This window comes from Aethina tumida, chromosome 3, assembly GCF_024364675.1.
Source record: "Aethina tumida isolate Nest 87 chromosome 3, icAetTumi1.1, whole genome shotgun sequence".
NCBI lineage: Eukaryota > Metazoa > Arthropoda > Insecta > Coleoptera > Nitidulidae > Aethina > Aethina tumida.
This window is the reverse complement of record NC_065437.1, coordinates 132,548-141,813: the sequence shown is the minus strand read 5'-3', so window position 1 is coordinate 141,813 and position 9,266 is coordinate 132,548.

Here is a 9,266-nt window from a genome sequence, read left to right as displayed (position 1 = left end):
TTTAATTTAATTTTTGCCATCGATTGGCGTCGCGTGATAAATTGCGGGCAACAGAAGTATTTAAACATTTATTAAAATGATAGATAATCAGTGCGCAACGTGGAGTGAGTGTGGTGGTGGTGCAGGGACCGGTGGATGATAAAACCGGACCGAAATTCGATAATGTCGTCCCATTAATTTGCACAAATATTGGTGCAATTAAAACCGGCATAGATAAACAATAATTATGGTACGACATTAAAGTCGGAATAAAATATGAACGCGGCATGAAAAATATCGGGCGATGCGTCAATGCGGACCTGGAGCGGCCCATTAAACGTGGAAAAATTAAAAAATATTGTCTAGTCCGTCCAAACCGAATCAATTCTAATTCCGGCGATAACGCAGATTTATTAAACATGTATGTTTTTGGATGTGCCGAAGAGAGGACCGAAACACGCTTTGAGCCGCTCCGTGAAGTCTAATTTTGAAAATTCATTTCCGCAGCGGGTTCGCGATTTAATTAAAGCGGTTGCGACATTAATTATGTCGGCATTTCATTGACAAATTCGGTCGGGATTGCACTCGCCAGAAAACATCAACCAACCACCAGTTCCGGATACGTAATTTGGGCGCTCAGCGTGCGACCGTGTTTGAGCGGAGCGGAGCAGACAAGACGCATCGAAAAATGAGATAACATTGTAAATTGCAGAGTTTAATTACTGGCAGGAACATTAGCATAATCGACGCTCTGCAAAACCTATTCCGTGGAAATTATAAAACGCGTACCATTCGCCGACAATAGTTAATACCATTAGTTAATCGTCGGGAATTAATAGAAATTCTCCGACCATGTTACGTTCATTTACTGCTTTGCCTTACCTTGCCCATACTTCAAAACTAATCATTGTTTCCTATGGACATTTTAATTTTATTCTCCTGCTGCAACGTAATGGGAACATTTATTTTCAACTTCAAATTAAAGGTTGTAATTGTTAATTTTTGGTTTTTTTATATACACAATTGTAAAAATTGATGATTATAAAGAAGTTCCTCATGTTTTATATATTGAACATATTACTTCATCAGTTAATATGACTTCAAAAATTCTCACATCCGTCACCGACATGCTTATGAGTGGCGCATGCGTAGTGTGGTGTGTGTCTTAGACACTTTTTGCATCACCGACATGCTTATAGCAGTATATCTATAGATATGTAGCTGACTTATAGTGTCCCAGAAAGCAATTTTATTCGAATAAACCTTTTTATTATAAAATGTGACCCATTTAAAAGTGGAATGCTGTCATAAAATTGTCTTAATTTAATATTTTTGTTATTGTTATAACTGAATTAAATAAAATTAAAGCATTAATGATGTATTTTATTGTAAATTGTTTCTTTTTGGCTTTATTGTTAATAATTTCAAAAGTATTTGTTTTACATCTAACCAACTAAAGGAGTAAACTTAATTAAAAAATGATGTAGTACATATAAAATGAACAAGAGTAGTTTAGTTTAATAGAGAGTGGTCCTGATGGGCCACGGAGGGGTGCGATGGTCACGGGTCGAATCGGAGCAGCTAGGCCACTAATTACTCATCGGTGTAACATTAGCGAGCGCCGCACCACGACCGCGACTCCTGCTACTGCTCCACTTAAATTAAACTCCTGTTTAATTACTCGGGTTAACTAAATTGAACTTTTCTCAAGTGTGGGCTTCCCACTTATTGTGTCTGGCTGAGTTTCATATTCTATATAATAATAATAATATATTGAATATGGCCGTTTATAATGGATGTAAATATTGGACAGTTTAAATGAAACTAAATTAAATTTCCATGTCGGAGCATATTTTAGCTTAATCGGGTAAAAACAACGTCACATTAAAATTAAATTATTAACTGATTCTATTCATGAAACAAGCTATGTCCATTAATCATTAATTTGGGTGTCGATAATAAAATTTACATAAATATTAAATCAATATTTTATAAACTGTATTTAATTATCTGTGACTTTAATGGCACTTTCAATTGTTATTACTGCAAATTGTTTATCCCCATCCAACCAGTTGATCGTTGGACGTTAACATCTCCGAGTTGTGTGTCGGAAGGAACACCCGCGGTTACTCGTAATGGGAACAGGGGAGCCCCCCCTAAAAATTCGGACGCTCAAGGCTCTCTCGGCCAAGGGATGTTTGCCAGCTGTGGTGCTAATCGTCTCGACATTCAAATACGACTCCCCAAACGGTTACGCCACACGTGGACCCATTACGAGGTGTGTGTGATAGATTTCGTCAATTCCACCGCCAGTGCTGCACTTCTGCCTCGTTTAACTTTTAATTAACTTCAATTTAATTTACTTTCAAAACGTTGCCGTCTTTCGAAGGTTTCTTGATTAAATAGATTTAACCTGTTTCTCTTTGACAAGTAATATTATTTAAAAATAGACAACAGAATGGTTAAGGACATGTTAATTTTGTAACAATGTATTTATGATGTCCAGACCACAAATTAATTAATTATTTGAGATAATTTAAAAGACAAATTAATATTTAAAACCTCTAGTTTCAAATTTAAAGAAGTATATATGTTTGTTTAGTAATTTTAAGTAGACCAAAGAGAGTGTAAGCTGTTTGTAGAACAAGAGGGACTGACTAAGTTTGTAGAATAAGAGGGCTGAAAAGTTCGTAGGCCAGCATAGAAAAAACTTTGTTTTTGATAGAATTTGATTAAATTGTTGTATAGTTTAATAAAATATTATAATGTCAAATTATGCTCTTCAAAAAAATGGGTAAATCATTAACAGTAATGAGTAATGAAGTGAACCACCACTGGAATAAACGTTGCGTCTTTGACTTTATGATATTTGATAGCGGTAGTCCAAATGTGGGGTGAGGTTGCCTTAATAAAAGGGTGCCCACTATTATTCGAGTGCGTCAAACACAAACTGCTAAATTCTATTATCTTAACTGTCGAACCCAATTTTATTTGTTGAGTACATCGATTAATGGGAAAGCAGGAAAAATTTAATTTAGATAATGTATTCAGATTTGTCGGAGAGACATTATTAAAAACAACAAAAGTATTAAAACACGAAACATCAAAGGGGATATATGAAAAGTAATTCATGAAATGCACGACACATTAGGGCCACCCTCCCCTATCTGTATCGTCCTCTCCCCGCAGCTCCTGCTTGTACAACGGAGGGATGAAAGCGTCAACAATGGGACAACATGAATTTTAAATCTGGGCAAATTAAATGAAATGGAAGAGGCATGTGAGCACAGTAATTGATTTCCCATTAAAATTTCGCTCTCGTCACGTTACATAAATTAACTGGTGCGGTCATAAGATCCTCCAATTACGTTTCGATCATTGATTTTGCGTAAAAATTTGGATGTGGGCTTCGCAGGCCGATCTCGTTAGCCAAATAATGTTACATGAAGGATTACACCCGAGCCAAGTTGGGCGCTCTAACGATATTTCGTGACGTGCATTCTGATTACGGAATCCAGCAGGTTAATTATGTTGTTCTTCCGCACCGCTGCGCCCGTTTGTCCACAGATAAAATCGCTGCAACTTTTTCCTGCGACTGTTTTACTTGTTAACAACTCGAATTGTTGTTTAATCACACAATAAGACGATTATTTCGGGGGACTAAAAGTGTAAGAAGTGGAGCCAATACTCGATATTCCATCGAACAGTGTTCCATTGTTGAAACACGGGAGCGAAATGCTGTACGCATCTAAATGCAAATTGTGAAAAAGTGTGAAAATCAAATTCACCTTGCCACCTCCTGCCGTGTATCATACGTGGAGCAGGCGAGGCCACTCGTTGACACTTGCCTTTGTGCATGGAGTCGAACCAATTAATACTGCTCCGGCCACCTTTGCAGGAACTGAAACAGTAGTCCCGTGTAATTTGCCCAGTAAAAATGACCGTGTGTGAGTCGCAGGGGGTGTCGGGTCTGCAGCGGGGCACAAAGGCCGCGCATCCACGTGGGTATGTACGTGCAGGAAGAGCGGAAAAAAAAGTGTCAGTTTTTATTGATTTGTGTGTCGAGCGGCAGGAACAGTCATTCCTCGCATCTAGCTGGCCGTGGGGCGTGTGGATGGTGGATGGTGGCTGACACACTCCGCTCTCCCTTTTGGCCCCCGTCCCGCGCCCCGTCCCTCTGTTTATCCCGTATCTGGTACAATAATTGGTTGCGCAGTGCTCTTCGAACTCGTTCGCGACGTTTACACCAAAACCGCCCGATTCTTTCTGTCTTTGGTCTGCCTCAGATGGTCAACTCTGTTCGATATGACGGTGTATTCAATATGAACTTCGACCCCTTTTCGTCGCTTCGTCGCTTCGTCGCTCACTCTTCTTCTTATTGTTCTCGCTTCGGTCTGCTTTTATTACCTATTTATTCGGCCCTTTATTGACTTCTCTCTTCTGATAATCGAGGTGTAATCAAAACTTTATTTTACTCATTCACTTAACGGGACAGATGAACAACTTTAACTTGCTTAATTCATTATCATACATATAATCTAATTTATATTTGAGTGGCACTGATTTATGAAGCTGTTAGGTATCTACTTTACCCATACTTGTGTCAAAATTTGTTCTCATGTTTAGATTTGTTCTTTCTTTGTCACTGATATAAATTAATAAAATCAATTTAAATTTCAACATATTGAATTAATTGTTTTAGAAAATTATTAGTTATTTACTTTTCTAGTGTAACCATTTACATTGTGTATTTTATCATAATTTTAATTGTTTTAGTTATCTGTATATAATACTGAATATGTACTATTATTAAATAGGTATAATCTAATAGAATATGAAACGTTAAACTTATCTGCACCAGTGTAGTGATGAGTGGTATAATTTTTAAATATCTACTTTACCGACACTAATGTCAAATTTAATATTTAATTTTTTGGCAATTTTATTGTAAATTTAATGAAATCTCTATTGTGTGGTCCTAATTATTTGATAGATTAATGTTTCAATCAACTGTTGACAGTTGTTTAGAATGTTCACACCATAGTTTGTTTAGTTCGATCACAAATGCATTTGTGGCGAACAAATGTAGATGGTTGCAGAAGTCACAGTCGGTGCGTCGACGGACCGTGATGATGAATATTCGTTGGGCATAAATCGAAGCGCACGTTCGTCTGCATCTCACCTGCGTTGTAACTGGACGTGTCACGTTTTTTGCACCGTCCGAAGATAAATCTCGAATCCAATTTAAACCTTTATTGACGTCACGGAGAGCGCGCCTAAAAAATATAATATATGTATGTTTCGGCGGACTGAAAATCTGGCACGAGAAATGAATAATCGAACCGTCCTCGGCGTATATGCATACAAATGCGACGCAAGGATTTCGACACAAAGTGTCGTTGTTTTCCGATGCCGTCTGCCCTAAAAAAAACCAATTTCCCCGTATCTGTGTCTGTTCGCTTCCATTGGAAATCTACTCTGTCACCGCACTCCACGTTTTAATTCGGTTTAATTTATTACTTTTGACGTATTCGCATTTTTTCCTTTGTTGTCTTCGTCCGTGTGCACTGATCAAATTCCATACGTGCATCGCGTTGTTCCACTTCCTTTCGGAGGGCAAAATGTGACATAATAATGACTATTGAATATTTGACGGCATAAAGCGATGATCTACAGTCTCGAACGGGTTGAAATGCAATCAAGCCACTCATGAGAGCGTATGAAAATTAATACGTCTACTTGAGGAGATTGCGCATTCATCTCTCCGCTTAAGGGCGCCCTGACGTCACCACTTCGATCCAAAATTAGATCCTCTCCCTTTCTCTCGCGATTTACACCTTATTCCTTATTTATTGTTAAATTACTGTGACACATGTATTCAAACATGCTGTGTTTATAAATCAATTTGGTCGTAAACAGCAATTGGAACTATTAATATTCATGATGACCTATTTTATAGTTTAGTTATTATTTGTGTTTGTGGCTGATTAAAAATGCAGCATTAAACAGATCGATATCGGCGGTTAAGCGGCTCATACGACGGAATATGATCGATTAGAACAGACAAGACAATTTATTGGATGACTCTACTTTACCTATAAATAAATAAATAATAACCTCACCCTTCTGCTGCATCATTAAGCCTAATGACTTTTGTTCACAATCAATTTATTTATTATTGATTTGTTCCATTCAATTCCAATTAATAACTGCCTTTTACAAATTCAACAACGGAGAAAACAAATTATAATAATATTACAAAGTTTATTATATGGAAATTATCTTAGATTATTTATTCAGTAAAGATGAAGCATGAGATTATTATTATTAGATTTCTTTTTTACCGATGCTTATGTCAAATTTTCATAAAAGTATTTAAATCAAAATTTAATTCAATAAATATGTATTTTTGTCACAAATTCAACAAAAACGTTGAAAATAATAATTGGCACAGTTGAATATTTGGTGGATGCGCCAGCAATACAATAAGTGGATGAGGGAAAGAATAAGAAGGAGAAGAAGAGAGAAGACAGAATACGTCTGAATGATTAATTAATTGTATTACGTTGTTCGTTTCGCAACGTTTTTCGGTAATTGTGTCACTTGTAATGAAAACCGTGAATATTGGATGGAGTGCCTAATGGGTCGCTTTTAATAAGGGTATTGCGTTCGGGGACGCGGCCCTCTCTCTCCGTCGCTGTGCCTCTCTCGCTTCCGCACACGGTCTCCCGGGGGAGGCGGCGATGGTTAACGGGGGTCGTGCATTATTCGGGAGAAATTAGATAACACGCGAACGTTAAGCGTCGCCGCCACATTTTCTAGATGTGCACCGGTCGGGGACGCATTAGACACCTTCACCTCAATCATGACTACTGAAATCATTAAGGCCTTTAATCCAAAGAAATCGAAGGGTGTCACAACAAATTACACGGCGTTGGTGAGTCGCTGGAACCGCCACAAGAACGACGGCGACTCAACAACTGGAAGGGTGGCGACCGGATCGGAGGGGCAGGCCTCGCTAGGTGACAAAAGTGCCATTTGTATAATGTTACGGACGAAGCGGAGGGTCGACAAAGAATACGGGAGCGGAGCGCACGAATTCAATACACTCGCAAATTGCGGAGGGAAGTGAACCCCATTATGTTTCGGAATTATGGCAATTACCCGCGATGCGACGCCGCAACGTGTTTATTCTAAAAGTGCCCCCGACTACGGCCCTGGAGCACATCGCGCCCCTCCGAAACCGCCACATAATCCGGGTGTATCGTTCCGAGATTTTCACCGTATTATTCGGATCGTGTGCGCGAAGGGAGACGCCGACTCATTACGTAGATTTGTTAAGAGGTTCATTGAGTCGGTCAGATCGCGGTGCGGGGCGGGGGTGGCCTCCCCTTCACTCGCTCCACGCGACAACATTAATTGGACATAAATCTGACGCGTACCGATTCCTCTCTCATTTCTGTTTGCGGTGCTAATTAAAAATCAATCCCTGTCTCCGACTAATGTCCGAATTATTCCTCTTCCTCTCCATTTTTTTAGTCATTAACACATATTAACAGTCAATTATCATTGTTTTTCGAAGAAATAAGGAATAACTTTGTTTTTTCTTATAATTAAATAGATTCACATGATTATACTTTTATGAACATTAATTAATCAATTAATATTTCTAAATTAATTTACTTTTCTAATGAAAGTTGTCAATATCTTATTCTTTATTCCATTACCGTTGATAATTTCTGAGCATTTTTATTATTTAAGATACATATTTTATGCTCTATATGGCAGAATATACTATTTATAACAAATTTAAATATGTGTTTATAACTTTATTTAGTTTAATTCTATCACCATAGTTTTATCTTAGAACACAATGTTTCTATTAAGAACTAAAATTTATAATATTCATTCATTATTATTTTTTTTCAACATGATAACATTCCTATTTGTACTACAAAAACAACACAATATTTTTTGGAAAAATTAATAAAGAAATTTAGAAGAAAGAAATCACCAAGATTTCTGTATTTATCTCTTTTAACTTTTTTTATTTAGACGTTTCAAGATATAATAACAAATACTATTTAAACAACTAATAAGCACCAATTTAATAAATAAAAACAAAGAAAAAAATTGTAATTGTTCATAATTTTAGAATTAGTAATAAAATGTTATAAATTTTAAACATTTTGTTATTATAATTGATTAAAAGATATTATTTGACTTTTGACTTTTTTCAGAGATTGTTAAATAGGGGAAATCCACATTCAACATAACCAGTTAAAATAGTCCGTCGAATGCAATGCATAATAATAACAAATGGACCATTACATAAAAGATTTTAGAGCCACCGAAACATATGTTGTACGATTTTAAAGTAAACGAAACTAAAAATAATTCGATTAATCGTTACAAGTTTACGAGAGTCGGCCGAAAAAATTATTGGAGCCGATGAATTAGTAATAAAAGTATAAATAGTGCAACAGACCCACTTGACATCCGCAATTTATGATTTTTTAATATTCCGCTTCGAGTGTGGGGCAAGAGCAACAGCAAGAGCAAGAGCAAGAGCAAGGGGGATGGGGATGCGAAGGGGACGTCGAGTCCGAATCGCAAAATTATCCCGGATCTTCCCTGTCACAATATGGATGGCGGGGAGGGTCGGTTTGCTGAACGTCAACCCGACCAAACTCCCTTATTTAAATTGCCATTACAGGGTCGAATCTGTAGTTTAACTGGTTGTTTGCCTTCTGACGATTGCCATGTTGCACTGTCAATAGGTGTTTCTAAATGGAATATATTGATTTAACAGAAACGTACTTTGGCCGTTTCAATAAAACTAATATTGGAAATACTGCGACTTTGGAGTTACGGCTTTGATCGCGTTACACACACACACCATCAATAGTTACTGCCTTCACAATTGCTCCGACTGATTCTCGTTGTTTATTTACTCATATTTACACCAATATTAATATATTTTTCTTTTTTTATGTTTTACATTTAACGATCAACTATTTTAGTTAGCCACAATTTTATTAAACAAATGAAAATGATTCTAAATTTTAAAATTTATATGTTGGAATTTGTTAAAATAAAAATAATCAACTATAAATCATATAAATTAGTTAAATCAGTAATATTAATAAAATAAAATATTAAATGTAGAAAATGATGAAATAAAATAATGTTTTTATAAAATATAATTATTAATCTATATTGATTGATTATATTAAAATTAGAAAACTAAATAATTTTAATTTTATATTATATAACAAGTGATATCT